Source organism: Leucopleurus acutus (assembly GCF_964270905.1).
Source record: "Leucopleurus acutus genome assembly, chromosome: 3".
Lineage (NCBI taxonomy): Eukaryota > Metazoa > Chordata > Mammalia > Artiodactyla > Delphinidae > Leucopleurus > Leucopleurus acutus.
The window spans coordinates 166,354,784-166,371,256 of record NC_139145.1 but is presented as its reverse complement, the minus strand read 5'-3'; the positions used below and the strand labels follow the sequence as shown (position 1 = coordinate 166,371,256).

At 37.8% G+C, this 16,473-nt stretch overlaps 1 protein-coding gene and 1 pseudogene across 3 annotated transcripts in view; one reads left to right on the top strand and one right to left on the bottom strand.

Moving 5' to 3' along the window:
* CTNND2 (catenin delta 2) overlaps window positions 1-16,473 on the bottom strand; it is a gene marked incomplete at its 3' end in the record, with an annotated part of 926,199 nt that overhangs the window by 680,369 nt on the left and 229,357 nt on the right. The window lies entirely within an intron of this gene.
* On the top strand, window positions 8,098-8,696 carry LOC309960557 (sialomucin core protein 24-like; annotated as a pseudogene). The gene has a single exon. The product of its transcript is annotated as a sialomucin core protein 24-like (transcript).

Sequence of the window (16,473 nt, the reverse complement as noted above, 5' to 3'; positions counted from 1 at the left end):
GAGCCCAATCACCTGTGACAATCAATGGTGTGATAAAGGGATAATGAACCACATCAATTCTGCTGATCAATGGAGTGATAAATGCCAGAGCCACACAGCATTAAGAGCAAACCTTAAAAGTACTTAACTTTTACTGAGTGTAGCATTTATATTTTTAAAAAATCAAGTGTTTACTATGAGATGCGGGATTGAGTTCAAGGTGTTGGGCAGAGGTTTTTCTAAAGGTAACCATGAATGGATTCAAGCCCACTCTGAGTACAAGGTACAGGATTTTGGAAAAGGCGAGCCATCCTCCCCTTTTATGATTCCATGTGAAATTACTGAACAGTTTGATTCTTTAACAGTATAGAATCATCAGCTAGGTACCTCTTAATTCTCTCAGACATTTTGCCCTACTGTGTGCAATGTGAGGGTTAAAAGCATATACTGGAAACATCACTGGTCCAGGAACAAGATAAACTCTACTCCGCTCTCACTTCTGCTATGACTGTCCATGTCCTATCAGAAAAGTCGTTCAATCTCTTTTGGCATCTATTTCCTTCTCAGAACAAGAATAAAGGAAAAAAAAAATTTTTTTCCCTCACTCACAAGGTTATTCAAAGAATTCATTCAGGTATCATAAAATAACATATGTATAAAATGATAAAGCTATTCATTGATCCCATTATCTTCCCAATAGCCTCTTCTTTATGGGGCATGATACAATCACATCCTTCTCTCATAAGGCTTAATGTAATTGTTGTTTGCTGTCCTCAGTGGATATTAAATTGCACAAGATTGACATGTAAGATCAGGGAAAATTTTTCCTAAAAGTGAAAAAAAAGACACAAGGCTTTGAAAACAACTTTGTACCCCAGTTACACATAGTAAAAATCAAGGGGTAGCTATTCAACAAATACTGATTGAGTACCGTTATGTATCAGATATTGCTCAGATGTTTGGACAACTTCAGTGATGAAAACACACAAAAATGCCTGTCCTCATGGAACTTAGATACTAGCAGCAGGAGGCAGAAAATAAATAATGATTATTATAACAAATTATATAGTCTGCTGGAAATGCTAATCAAGTATTTTTAAAAAGAATAGTAGATGAGCTTTCCAGGCAGAGGAAGGAGCAATGCAAAGGCCCTGAGGTTAAACCAAACTGGCATGCACAAGGCCTGCAGGGGAGCTAGGCAAGGTGGGCAGGTGAGGGCCAAGAGGTGATGCGGGGCCTGCCAGGTCTTAAAAGAAGAGGAAGCAGGGTTCCCCTGAGTGGGACATTGGGGAGAGAGCACCTAGGTACAGGCAAGAAAGATACACTTTGTGGAGAATTTAATGATAATAACAAACCAACTGGTAATGGAAAATAATCTGAAAAAGAATAAACAAACAAATGAATAAATATATGTATATGTATAACTGAATCACTTTGCTGATAACTGAAACTAACACAACACAGTAAATCAACTATACTTCAATTAAAAAACATTTTTTAATTTAAAAAAACCCAACTGGGGCTTCCCTGGTGGCGCAGCGGTTGAGAGTCCGCCTGCCGATGCAGGGGACGCGGGTTCGTGCCCCGGTCCGGGAAGATGCCACGTGCCGCGGAGCGGCTGGTCCCGTGAGCCATGGCCGCTGAGCCTGCGCGTCCGGAGCCTGTGCTCCGCGACGGGAGAGGCCACAGCAGTGAGAGGCCCGCGTACCGCAAAAAAAAAAAAAAAAAAAAAAAACCCAACTGGAATCACTATACTTTTCTTTTACATCACGTGCCAGTAACTCTAAGCAATGTCACAGATAAAATACTTCTCAACCCCTAAATCTTCTGTTGGTCTAAGTTCTAAATGATTGCTGTGGTTACTGTGAAATTTTAATGGTATGTAAGATATACAGTATAACTTCCTGCTATCAGTCAACCCCTAAAGCTGCCGACTCAGCCACAGGTATTCATTGCAGGAGAAAGTCTGTAATGATCCAGATTGCCTGAATTTGCTCTGGATTCAGTTTGTGTCTCCAATCCTTGTGGTACTACAGGATTGCGGATCTACTGCTTTAGATTCAAAGTCAGGATAGGATAGTGACTATAACGGCAAAGAAGTAGATCTTGAGTTATATTCTATGTAAGCTCTTGGCATTTTACTTGTGTTTCAAATTGAAAACAGCAAAACAGATTGCAAACTGTAAGGTGTAATTGTGTGTGTGCAAATTTTAGTTCATACAAGTAATATTTTACTTGTTTTCAACTGCAACTTTAGAAAATTATTTTTAAATTGTTATTCATCTTATATCATAACTTATTAAACTGCAGCATTATTTTTTAATTTTTACTGAAATATAGTTGATTAAACTGTAATATTATCTATTACTGTGTGACACCAAAAAGCAATATGTTTCTTTTCTATATTTTTCCTCAAAAATGCACTAATGTAACTAAGAAATATGAAACAATTACATATTTCCTTTTTACCATTATATTTGCTTGTTTTTTACCAGCCTGAATATACATAAAAGTACAATCAAAGAAATTTTCAATTTCACCTTTTCTCTGGTCATAACTATTATTCATCTGATTTCATAATTATTATTGGAAATAACTTTTTGTCTAGAGGAGGGAATGTTAAAAAATGACCCACTCCAATTGTCAAATACACAAGATAGGCCGATGATGGGAAGCAGCCCCTCGATTTTGTTTCTTAAATATTCAGTGTACGAAGTACAAGAAAATCACTTAGTCTACAGTCCAACTTTGTTACTTTTGGCCATCTTCTCCACAGTGGGAAAAGGTTCATTAATAGTTGAATCAATAAATGGATCAATAGGAAAAAGTGAAAACAACCTAGATAATAGGATCTGAAAGGCTGATAGGAACACGTCATGCCAGATAGAGAACACAGATACCAAAGTGTCACTTTGTGTAATATGTACGGCAATACATTAACTTATTTTATGGCTGTAAATATCTGGAACATGTTTTAGGTAAACAACTGTAATTGTTACTTCTAACTACAGCAACACTTAAATTGTGTGAATGATACCCCATAATGTATTTTTCTAAATTCTGCTGGTTTTATAAATACATAATGACAGAGGACATCAGTCATGACTGTCTATCATTGTATTGGCCCTTCATGCATAAAATTAGATAATTGATACTTGTCACCTATAAATCAACCTGAGGTTAAATATTAAAATAAACTCAATGGGTACGTTTTTCAAGTAGAGATATGACAGAAGTAATTTAGCTTGATGGCAAAAACCTAGTAGATGTGTTATAAAACCATCAAGAAGCAAACTATTAATTTTCTCTGATATACAAACTCCAAGCTATAATGATTCCTTCCATATATTTATTATACTATGACCCAGCAGAACATGAAACAGGTATATATAACATAACATTATACCCAGAAATTTTGCTCTTCATAGCATTTTTTTAAATGAAGAGATATTAAAATCATTTCCTATAGTTATTTGTGCTAAATTAAACCATATATGAACAATTCTTCATTGAGATATTTGAATATGTCAATGATAATCATTATAGTCTTTCAATAGATTGGGACTCTCTTCTGGTGCAGTAATTAAGAAAAAGTCTGTAGCACTTCCAGACACATTTCTGTATTACTCACTCACTTGTAGTAGTTTCCTTTTTAGAAACAGGAAAATAAAAAGTTTCGTGTGCTTACTGATCATCTAAGTATTACCTCCTTACCATAAAATATTCAGAAAAGTAAACAATATTAAGAAGAAAATAATCATCACACCACCTATGAAAATAATACAAAAAAACTACATCTGTATAAATACTTATTTTATAAAAATTAACCATGTTCAAATTTTTAAAAAATGGGATCATGCTATTTATCTAGTTTCATAATCTGCTTTCGTAAAATTAAAAAATCTGTTTCCCACAATTGTTCTTGTCAATATGCATAAATATATAATATAGTATTCATCTTCTCAATACACTGTATTTTATTTCACCAGTAGGCTGTGAATGATTTCTTCTCTCCCCTTTTCTTTTTCTCAGTTCTCTTCTCTCCCTCTGTTTTTTTTTTTTCTTTTTTTAGCATGATTAAAATAAACTGAGGACTTACCATGTGATACCTCAGCTTCTGTGTTCAGGGTTTTATAAGTGTCATCATAGTGTCCCTCAAAACTTTCTAAGTAGTCAGTACTAATGCACCCATTTTACTGATAATGAAAAGTGAGAATTAGAGAGACAGAGGAATTGCCCAAGGTCATCAAGAATAGTAAGCGGCAAAGCTGAGATCTAAATCCAGGAGGGTCAGTTTTCTATAACCCTCCCTTAACCATTTCACTGAAACAGACCTTGAAACCCAAATTGCCAGAACGTTTTTCTCAGAATAAATTTCCCGCAGTGGAATTACTCATGTCCTAATTTAAAACTTGTGACATGTATTTTCAAATGATCTTCAATTCACATTTTGCCAAACGTGTGGAAATTCTAGGCTGTCCACTTCTTGGGATCCAATTTTCTTTATTCAATATTTAATAATATTTTTGTTCAATTTGTCTTTTTGTTCTGATCTGCTGAGGTAGGAGTCTTCTCCGCAGTCTCATACCTCCTGAGCTCACGAGAGGAATAAGCCTACTGACCCAGACTTCCTGAGGACGTCCAAGGATAACGCTGCCTGACCTCCTAATGCAGTCAAACCCTTAGATGCCAAAGGTGCATCCTGGTCCCAGGTGCTGTCCCTCCATGCTCACAGAGCTGTTGACACTTGGGGTCTGGTCTCTTTGGTCCCCGTGCACACTGGGCACTCTCCTCCTTAGAACTGACCGTCTCTCCCGACACCCCCTCACAATGTCTCCAGGATGCCAAAGCAGCGTGTGCCCAGGTTGCAAAGTCCAGGGGAGCCTCGTAAAAACAGCCTTCTCTTTTTCTGTCTTCTAGTCCACTTCAGCCTTCTATTCTTCCAGCACCTCCAATCCGTTAGGTCTGGTAAAATCATTCCTGTGCTCATGGGCGACTCGACCCGTGACGACTGGCCTGTCCCATCACCGTTTCTGCCTATCCAGCATCTCTAGTACTCTTCACTCCCGTCATTCCTTAGCTGAACTCCCCGCTGTATTAAAACCCTCAGCCAGCTTTCCTCAAGGACCTCTAAATCCCTTGTCCATTTCCTTTCATTACTAGTCTGGCAAAACATCCAATTAGGCTGTCTGCCTTCTCCATGTCTGAGTTCCAACTATTTGATTTCCGCTGGAAAAATAGCCCAGATGCACAGACTGCTGTTCCTGAGAACCCATGCTGCGGGGAATCCAACCCCAGCTCTCCCTACAGTACTTCTAGGTCCCCAGTCACCTGGCCCCTCCTCTCCATCCATCACTCTGACCACTGTGGTCTGGCTTCCTCGTGAACTCCTCTGCGGACTGAGCTCTCACACCAACCTTCTGCTCATCAGTGATGCTCTCACTTCACCTCTCCTGTAAGTCTGAAATCCTCTTCCGCTGGTTTCCAGGACACCTCACTCTCCTAGTGTTTTTCTATATGATTTTTCCCCTTTCCCACTATACTTTCTGGGTTTCTCTGTCTGTCCCAGAACTGGTGGTGACTCGGGATGCTGCTTTAGGACCTGTGCTAACTCTACACCCTGTCCCTTGACAATCTCTTCTCACGTGTTTTCCATCACTAGCAGCTGGCTTGATGAGGCCTGCGTTCTACACATCCATCCAATCTTGCTCCTGATTTGGAGCCTATATATCTGGTTGTTTATTTGCCTATTTCCTTAGAAGTCCAGGTTTCTGCCTTTGCCACCTGGATAAAATATGGTTGTGGTCACAAATAGGCATAGGAAAAGGGGCAGGCATGCTTGGCTACATCTTACTTAACTTTGAGATCTTAGCCTAGATATTGTTTTCTCTGGGAAGCCTTCTGTAAGTGCCAAATCTGGATTAAGTGCCCTTCTTATTCAAAACAGCCTGAATTTCTATCACAGCACTTAACACACTGTATTATAATTTCTTACACAATTTTTTTGTCTCTCTCAGTTGACTGTAAACTGGCCCCATGAGGACAGAGAAAGTGCTGATTTTTTTCCACACTGTATTTGCAACATTACACAGGGCACACAGCAGGTGCTCATGTTACTGAGATGAACTGAACTGGATGGAATTAGATTCTTCCTGGGTTTTCTCTCCATACAGAGGCCACCAAGGCCAGGCAGTTTTGTCCTGCCCTGTTAATCCCCATGCCTCAGCTCTCATTTTTTAGGGATGGTTGCACAGACATCTGCTTCAAAAGCCCCTTTCTCCAAGCTTATCGACTCTTGCTAACTGATGCCAATGAAGACCCATCCATTTCTCAACGAGGAATCAACAGATCCATCTGGGTTCAGCTTTACACCTTCCTACACTTTGGAAAGTCCTTCCCATGATGATTTCTTCCAAGTTTATTTAGATTTACTTAGCATGCTCAAATCTTTAATCAATTTGGGATGTAAGGCAATATATATATATATATTTCTTTTTCCAGTTGGTTAGTTATCCTAGCACTATTTATCAAACTCTTTAAATATTCTCCCGTGATCTAACGTTTCAGCTCTACCAAAGAGTAAAATCTCCTAGGGCGTGGAGAAGAGTGTGGACTCTAGGGCCAGCTTCTCAGATCCAACCCCACACTGACACTCACTAGTCCTCGGGCAGGTCACTTAACCTCCCTGTTCCTCTGTAATTCAGGGGTAACAACAATAGTATCTTTCAGTGTTGTGATTAATTTACATGTAAACTGCTCAAAAGAGTACTGATACAGAGCAGATCTTTAATTCCTCCTGTAGATTATTACTGTCATCTGTTTAGATACTTCATCTTCAGCTCTGTTCACCTGCTCATCTTTGAGCCTGTGCCGCACTGTTCTAACTGCTGTAGAAAGAGAACGCAGTTCCCTGTCTAGAATAATCTCCCTGAGTCATTGCCCCTTTCCCTCCTTCCCTTATTAAAAAAAAAAAAATCACTTTTCTACTCTTGTACAATTATTTCTTTAGTAAAACACTTTTCCCCCCAAATATTAATAACAGTCAACTTTTACTTGCAAATTGCTTTCCATGGGTCAGGCACTGGGTCAAAGGCTTTATTGACATGAATCATCAAATTTAATCTTATGAGACATACTTCATCATTATATTGACTTTACAGATTAGGAGAACAATCATTGGAACCATTAAGGAAGGAACCCAAGCTGTCTGATTCTAGAACTTGTGCCGTTGTATGACTACAGGGCATCACTTCCATTATAAAAACTCTTGTTGAGACTGGGCTCAGATTTGGATGAAATCTCTAGATTTATTTGGGAAGGACTGACAGTGTTGAATGCTAAGTCTTCCTATTCAGTATTATGATTATTTTTTATCCAATTACTTATTTATGTTCTTCAGTAAAGTTTTATATTGTCAATAGAAGTAATATTTACAGAGTACTGACCACACTGTAGACATTGTTTAAATGCTTTGCAAATATTAACTACTTTAATTCTCACCGTGACCCTTTGGTGTTGGCCTTGTTATTATTTCCATTTCACAGATAGGGAACCGAAGCACAGAGATGGCTCTTCACATTAAATGACTTCGTATCACATAGCCAGTGAGTGACAAAGCTGGTATTTTTATTACACTCTCTTGGCTCCAGACCCATGACTGGCTACTAAGCTCTCAGATTTACCTCTCAAATCATGGGTAAAGTACTATATTTCTATCTGTTCATAATATATTGATATTTACCAGTGAAACTTTTCTCAATCTATTTTTATCTTGTTATTGCTAGTCTACAGGAAAGCATTGTTTTTTGTATATTTTCTTGCTAACCTGTTGAAGCTATAAATTCCAACGATTATCAGTTGATTATCTTGGGTTATTCAGGGAAGTCATCAAAATAAAGCTAGGTTTTGTTCCTCAATATGCAAAATGCATCATTTTCTATGCTTTTAAAAAACTGGGTTAGCACCTCTCCCAAATTTTAAATGAATAATTTTGCATTAGACATCCTATTCCACTTTAGGGGTAAGGCCTCTAGTTTTCCTCTAGTAAAAGAACTTCTGAGGGACGGACGCAACTTTGGGTGTCCCAGCCTTCGCTCGAAGGCCAGCGCATCGGCCGCGATGCCGGGGCTCCGGCGACCGCGGCTTTCGGCCGCCGGCTGTCTGGCAGCGCTCTGCGGGATGAGCGCGGCTCACACCACCACCCCGGCCGCGAGCGCGACTACACTCGCGGCTTTACCGACTATCGCCAGCACAGCCTTGGCGCCGCCGCCGCCGCTCCCGCCGGGCACCACTCCAGCCCCAGAAATCTGTGAGAGCCGGAGCACGGTGTTTCCTGTTTTGATGCTAACGTTGCTAACGCTACCCGTTTGGGGTCAGAATGCAAAGGTAAAAGCTACTGTTCAGATAATCCCACAGTTCGTGATGGCAAGGGGGTGAACAGCACAGAATTCTGTCCTGGGCTCCCTGCCACACCACTGCCAACCAATACTGCAGCAAAAACCACAACTCCGCCTTCCCCGTCTACAGCCTGCACCACGGCTACTGCATCAGGTACAACGGATACCACTTCAACTCCGGCTTCACAACCTGTGCGCAAGTCTACCTTTGGGGCAGCCAGTTTCGTTGAAGGAACTGTCCTTGTCTTGGGTGTGCAGGCTGTAATTTTCTTTCTCTATAAATTCCGCAAATCGAAAGATCGAAACTACCGCACTCTGTAAACAGACCCGCTAAATTAACACGGACTGGTGTGTAACTCACTGAAACCAAAATATTCTCTTCCAAGATGTGCCACATGGGAGACGCTATTCTAGGATCTTTAATTTTTCAGAGGATGCATATAGGAGCATCGCCCTTGAAGAGAAACCAGTTAAATCTATTTGCTCAACGGGAATATTTAAAATATTCTGCATGAATGCTTGTGGCTGTCTTCTTTTATTTTAAATGGCTGCTGCTGTGTGATTAAGTTCTCTCTTCTTGACATGCCAAATGTAACTCTATAAGTGATGGAAAACATTGTCCTGCGCAGATGACCTCATGACTCTTTTAGCAATTCAAATGTAGTCATTTTAAAGCCTGAAAGCTACATTTTTTTCATGCTAACTTGGGATATAGTTTAGTGACCAGAATTGAGAAAAATGTGCCAAATGAGCAGCAATCAGGTGGATTTGGGGCTATAATTGCAAAAAGTGGAATAAATTTATAAATTTAGTATCCTTAGAGTGGAATTTTGTGCTTGATAAGTTATTTTTTCTACATTAGAAAAAAGATGCCACACAAGGAATTACATTCCAGATTTAAAGAAATGAAGGGAAAGTATACAAAACTTTAAAGTGTAGCAGGTTATTGTTGATACTTGTAAAGCACCTTATATCGTTGAGAAAATAAAGAACAGTGACTTAAAAGACAGACTGAAAGGTAGACTGTAACTTAAAATGTTGGTGATTTGTTCTTTCACATTAATGAAGGGAAAGGTTGGACTGAGGATGTAACTGTTGATGTGAGCAGTAGTAAACCTGCTTTTAGATACCATAATGTTACTATTTAATTGAAAACTTACCTACTTTATTTCAAGCCTGAGTAACTTAAAGGATGTTACACAAAGTCGAAAGCCTTGATCTACTGAACCTCCCAACATTTTGCTTATGGCTGTTAAAAAGTATAAAGTTGATTTAATTATATTTTCCTTTGTACTTCAAAAACTTATCCTAACACTGTTGTACCTTAAAAGAATTTCCACCAAGCTTTCTGGAAAAGTAACTTCTATAAGGCAAGAAAGAAAGAAGTTGTTTTAGAATCATTTATTAACTCTTTAAATAAGACAATCGTTTTAAGATAGCAAATGTGAGCAGTGTAATTTCAGAAAAAATTTTAGTTGATCGGATTACTGTAGATTTTTAATGATGATTGCCCTGGATAAATAGATTGTACTTTTTCTTTCTCCTTTTCCACCCTTCCTTCTTCTCAGTTTCAATTCCTGTAGTATGATAAGCATGCATACTTTTATTTTTTTAGTTTCCTTATGAAGCACTAGTTTTTTCAGGTTTAGAGGGATACTTCTTCCCTGCCTTTGACACATTGCATTAGTTCAGAGGCTTAAATCAGTTTAAAATGAACTTTTGCTTTTCTAGGTCATTAAGGTTTTTTGTTTTAGTTTCTCTAGCCTATAGCGGCTGTGTTTAGCACTTGGTTTTCAGTATTTTATAGTAAGAAATGACAAGTTGCTTTGGTCCATTTCTGAAGCCAAAATTCCTTACATTTAGATAATAAAAGGTTCTTAAAATGAAGATTTACTGTTTCTCCTTTACTTGCTGGTACAGCTAAAGTTTGTTTTACTTGCACACTGGTATATATACCTAATGTTTTCAAGTGCCTTAATTGTTTAAAATCTCTGGCTTCAAAGGTTTTTGGGGAAAGGTAGGCTTATCTCACATTTTTGTTTCCCTCAGTAGTAATATTTTTGGTACTGCACAACAAATTTTATTATAGTGCCATGGCTATTAGTTTTTAGTGAGTGCTTTAAGATACAAGATTCAGTTGAAAATATACACAATTTCCATTCTCCCAAAGTGGTAAAAATTAGCTACAATGTTATAATTGTCATTTACCTAGACAGGAATACCTTGCCACACATTAATGTTAACACTATAGCTATTTTTGTGAAAATATAGCTGATGAAGCCTCTCATCTTCTGTAATTTTGAATACTGCTCTAACAGAATGATAATATGGAATTAGATTTTACAAAAAGAGCTCTTACAACAGAACTCACAGCCTTTTCCCCTCTTCCTTTAGCTGTTTAGTATCTTGAGCCATTAATAATTTGGGGGTTCTTTTTAATCCCGAAGGTATACAGAAACCTTTGCAGATTTTTCATCTGATTTGTTCAGGTAGACTGTAGTTCTATTAAAATCCCTTATTTTACCTTACAGATATTTGTTGCACAGACACTGCTGTATTTAGAAATTTCTATTTCAGTTCATTAAAAACTCCAAAACCAATCTGTATCATGTACCAAACTGATTTAAAATAAACGTACATGTTTTTTGGATTAAAAAATAAAAAAGAACTTCTACTATTTTTTTTTTAAGACAGGTACTGTCTAACCTATTAAAAAAAACAATAACATTGAGATTCTTCCATTCAGTCAGTGACTATCATTTCCTGGATTTTTCATTATTATACGGTACCAAAGCTCTCCCACATCCTACAAAATAGGGCTATATATTCGATGGAAAAGAAAGCTATTGTATCACCCAGGAGACCTCTGATTTCCATAATATGGATAGATAACAACTGGCATTTGTAAATACAGAGGAAAGGCAAGAGGAGAAATTTATTCCTCATTCTTGTCGTGATTAATCCTTCTGAGTTAATTTAAAATCATTCTATAATAAATTATATTTAGAGGTAATTTTTAAGGAAGGCATTCATTGTTCGGCCCAAGGTTATGTGTTTTTGATTGAAAGAAATCACAATCCAAATGGCAGAAGCCTTTGCCTATACTGAATGATTATTTTCACTCAGGGCTTAGGAATCAAATGAGATCAATTCAAATGCACTAGAAGCAGCCGGAAGCAGCTCTCACACATTTCATATATGGTTACCTGGGAAGTAAACACTACACACACTTGTGGTTTCAGTCATTGAAACGGTTACAGAACTTAGAGAGAGTTCCACAAAATGTGAACACCTATAAATTGGCACAAGACTGAACTGCAGCCAAAGAAGACTGGCAGGTGAAGCAAGACAAATCTGAACTTTTAAAATCTATATTTATATTCTTTTCCTGTTTTAATCCATATGCACCTTACGCAGAAATATAACCAAGAAGTGGTTTTACCTCTCTGCTCTTTCCTTAATTCTGTTTGCAATGTCACCCTTTGCAGTGGTCGTACAAAACTCAACTAAGTAAGAGCAGTGTGGGTCTTAGGAGATTTACCTTCGAAGCTTGCTTTATAAAACCTCTACCTCTGATTAACCCCACGTCTCTGCTTCTATCCTTTCTGCTGAATGCTGCCAGAGAAAAGTGCCATACTAACATGGACTAGAGCCACTGTACAACCCCATTTTCATCCCCAGAGCATCTGTTAAAGGTTCTTTTGTTCTGGATTCTCTGTCCCAGTCACCGCAGAGGTTACCTCAAACCTATATCATGCTGTCTCCCCCAATGAACTCACCAGCTCTCCATCTCAAGAGGTAACTTTTGTTCTTATTGACCTATGAGCCACAGAAACCTACAGATAGGAAAGCCTTTAACCTGTCCTACACAGATGAGCTTTAAAGTAGAGCCCCATAAGATAGACATTTAACACCTTTTAATTTAACTATACAAACTCAATAAGAGTGACAAAAAGAAGTGAATGATAAAATTATTGCATTCCAACAATTCTGAGATGCACACTTTTCATATCTTAACATCTCTGAAATCAGAATGCATCTTCCAGCCAGTAGTTTCTTACAATCACTTTCAGCCAGATGGTGGTCATGACACTGTTCTCAAGTCCTGCCACAGGTGGGAACTTGGGCCTGCTGTGTTTCATTCAAAAACCACTTGAAGGACTTTGAGGAAGAAATATCAGTTCTGACTATTATCTGAAAACCTTCCAGGAACATATTCTGGTGAGATCAAGAAAAGAAAACTTGCAGGATGTGCCACAAGAGCTGGAAAGACAATCACAGAGGCAACCATGAAACCCTTCTTAAAAAGGTTCTGTACCCTCACCACTTTTAGTGTCACTGAGGATGGCTGTGCATGGAAAACTAAGATGCTGATGACAGAGCATCAAAAGTGAATCATAAGAGAGACTGTGGAAAAGTTTTGGGAATACTTCACCAACTTATGGAGCTTGTACTTTCATTTTTAAGAACGTACAATAATATATGATAACAAAAAATCTATATCTAGATGAATCTAAAAGAGCTTTTCCAATAGGAATGAAACAAAATTTTAAGTAAAAAAAAAAACCCTTGTGTCCCAGTTTGCATCCTAATTTTCTTTCTCTTTCTCTCCTTCTCCTTCCTTCCTTCCTTTCTTCCTTCCTCCCTCCCGCCCTTCCTTCTCTCTCTCTCTCCCTTTCCTCCTCCCCCCTCCCCTTCCTTTACTCTGCTGTTTCTTTTTTTCTTCCCTCCTTTTCTTCCTTTTTTTCCCTTTTCCTTTCTCTCTTAGTTGTATATAAAATAATGGTGCATATTTAAAGTGTCTCAGATTTTATGAAATTTGGCAATAATTTAAATAGTGCTAGTGATTCTGACAATTAGTCTCACAATTAGTGACAATGAATCTGAAGATTGATAATACAAAAAGCAATTTTCCAATTAATATGTTTTTATAAGTACATTTTAAATGGCATACTAATCAAAATATATTTTTAAAGTATTTCTGATAATCCTATTGAACTTAAAATTCAAATACTCACCAAGTTAATGCTTTATATTTTATTTTATTTATTATTATTATTTTTTGCGGTACACGGGTCCCTCAGTGTTGTGGCCTCCCCCGTTGCGGAGCACAGGCTCCGGCCGCGCAGGCTCAGCGGCCATGGCTCACGGTCCCAGCCGCTGTGGGATCTTCCCGGACCGGGGCACGAACCTGTGTCCCCTGCATCGGCAGGTGGACTCTCAACCACTGTGCCACCAGGGAAGCCTCAATGCTTTATATTTTAAATGACATAAATGCCTGGGTTGTTTCTTATTCACTCCATGACTTTTGCCATATAGATGTTTATAATCTTCAAAGTAGCTGAAAATCTTCTTCTCCAAACCATCGTCCAAGAGAATGTTATTTTATTATTCAAGTAATTTTTTTCTTTTTTAAAAAATTACTGCATTCATCTTTTTTATTTGCTAGTTAACATAACAAACATATTCTGAATGTCCATATCCACAAGTTACAATAAACTTTCAAGTTTTATAAAGAAGGTGAAACTGGCATTATTATATCTTTGTCACCAAATGAGAATAACACATATTTCCTGAAAATAACTTGTATGTATGAGTGTTCATATTGACACACCAGCTTTGTTCAACAGACCTTTCACAGATAACAAGGAATATAATCACTGCAGAGGTCAAGAACAAGAGCAAAAAGAAGAAAGAAAGAAACATGCATTAAGGAAAGCCTGTCTGAACATCAGGTGTTTTACAGTAGCTTGATGGCAGTGGTGCATTCTGAGTTCATCGGCTGTTCTGCAGTGGATCAGGAGTGAAGTCAAATTACTGACAACCAACAAATAAACAGAATCCATTACCAGAAAGCTCTTACTTCCTGTCTCCCTGTGCTATGCTGAATTGCTGTATTCAGTGGGAAACTCACTAAACCGAAAAAACCTGACATCCCTCATCGTTGTCAAGGCCCTAAAAACATTACAGTCAACATCTTGAAGTCACTTAAGCCCTCTGGCTCTGTGCACTCTGCTCTCAAGCTCTCCATAAATGACGGTTGCTTCCTAATGGGAGGAAGTGACACATTAGTGAATTACAAGTTTACACTGTGCTATATGAATACATTTCCTGAGAATTAGCATTATTGGCTGCTAAGATGTGTTTTGAAAAGAGGTACAGAATTTAGAATTTTCTAAATTGAAGTCCTTCAATTGTAGTAAAATTGTAATAAAAATTACAATAGTTTTTAATAAAAAGAAGTCGCATTTTTATCTAGTTTACAAAGAATAAGTGAAAAGAATGTATAGATCTACAATGATTTCAATATTATCATTACATGGTGAGTATAACTAGATAGCATTTTAGAATCATTTCACATTTTCATAAAAAGTTAAAAAATTCATTTTGGTAGGTTGTGCACAATTGGTAGGCTATTTTCTCGCAAAGATTCTTAATGTAGTATATGCTCTTCAAATGAGTCACTAAGTCCTATAGAAGAGTAAGCGGAGACTCTAGACTTCCAGGCATCATTCTTCTATTTGTCTAGTGCATCACAGCTTCCCAGTCTCAGCAGGTCCATTAAAGCAGGAGCACCAGCTCATAAATGTCTCTACAGATAGAATTGGAACAGGGACCATGGGAATAAGGACTCATGATACCTGTTCAGTGGGTTCTCTCTATGCAGCTGTAACAGACCTTCCAGAACATCAAGCTTAGGAGATGTGATGGCCAAATGCATCACTTCCTGAATTCAGGCTTGATGTTTTTGTGCTTTTTTTCCTCTCTCTCTCTGATGTTTGTTTCTTCTCATTGCCATTCTGAAATAATGGCTGCCTCACTCTATAATTTTGACATTGTGCTGCAGTTTCAACTCTCACCCTAGGATTTGGTCTTACTAGAACTGAATTAAATTGTTCAGTTCCTTGAATGCATCATACTTTGTTTTCTTTGGGGGCCTTTCCCCAGGTCCTCTTGCTAGAAACAGTGCTCTTGTAGGTATTAGCTTGAGTCATATGGATTTGCCATTTCTGTAGGTCAAAAGGAGCGGAATCTCAGCAATACTGCAAGGTTGTAAGGTTTACCCTAATATTCTCTCTTCAAGTTTCAATTTAAAAGTCCTTCCCTCCAGGGCATTTCCCCAGTCTGCTCCTTTTAACCTTATGTAAGCATTTGGCACAGGTCTAAATTTTTGTAATTCCTTATTCAATTGTTTGACTTGAACATTAACTGTGAGATCTTTGAAGTCATGAGCCATATTCTATTAGACATCATTGTTATCCTTAATGCATGGGAACATTTTATTGAATATGGTAGGTAATACTTTGTGTAAAATAAATGTTGAGGAATAAATGCTATTAATAGATCCATTTAGTGAACAAATTCATTCAAAACAAAAGGAGCCTTGAAGCCCAAGACAGTACCTTTTCTTAGATTTGACAACACTCAGCCCAATGTCCAGTTCAATTATTTTTTCTTGAATGAACAGGTGAATTATTTGCCTTAAGCAGTGTACATTTATGTTTGCTGATATATCATTTATACAAACAGTTGTGAGGCAAGATCATTTCTGATAGTTGCTCTATGAATGCACCCATCTATATCTAGCGTAATTCCTAGAATTTAGTGTAATTCCCATCTGAAATGGGCTTGGAAGCCTGGTAGGATTCAAATGAGAGGAAATAAACTAGAAAATTTTAAAAGTCAGACAAGGGGGCATTCAAAAGTATTTTTCTCATTTCTTTGTTTTTTCCAGGTCAAACTCAATTTCTTAAAGTAGTTAATTATCTTCTTGAAAATATGAGATAACATATGCCTAAAGTGAAATGCACAGATCTTAAGTATATAATTTGATAAGTTGCTAAATACATACAACCAGATAATTCACACTTGAGTCAAGACACAGAACATTTCTATCACATCTAAAAGTACCTTCATGTTCTTTTTATTCATGCCTCGGCCACTATGTGATTTCTGTCACCCGAGAGTAGTTTTGCTTGTTCTTGAACTTTATATAAACAGAATCATAAATAAATTGTGTTCAGGCTCTTTTGCTCAGCAAAATGATTTTTTGAGGTTTCATCCATGTTGTTGTATGTTTCAGAAGTGTGTATACATA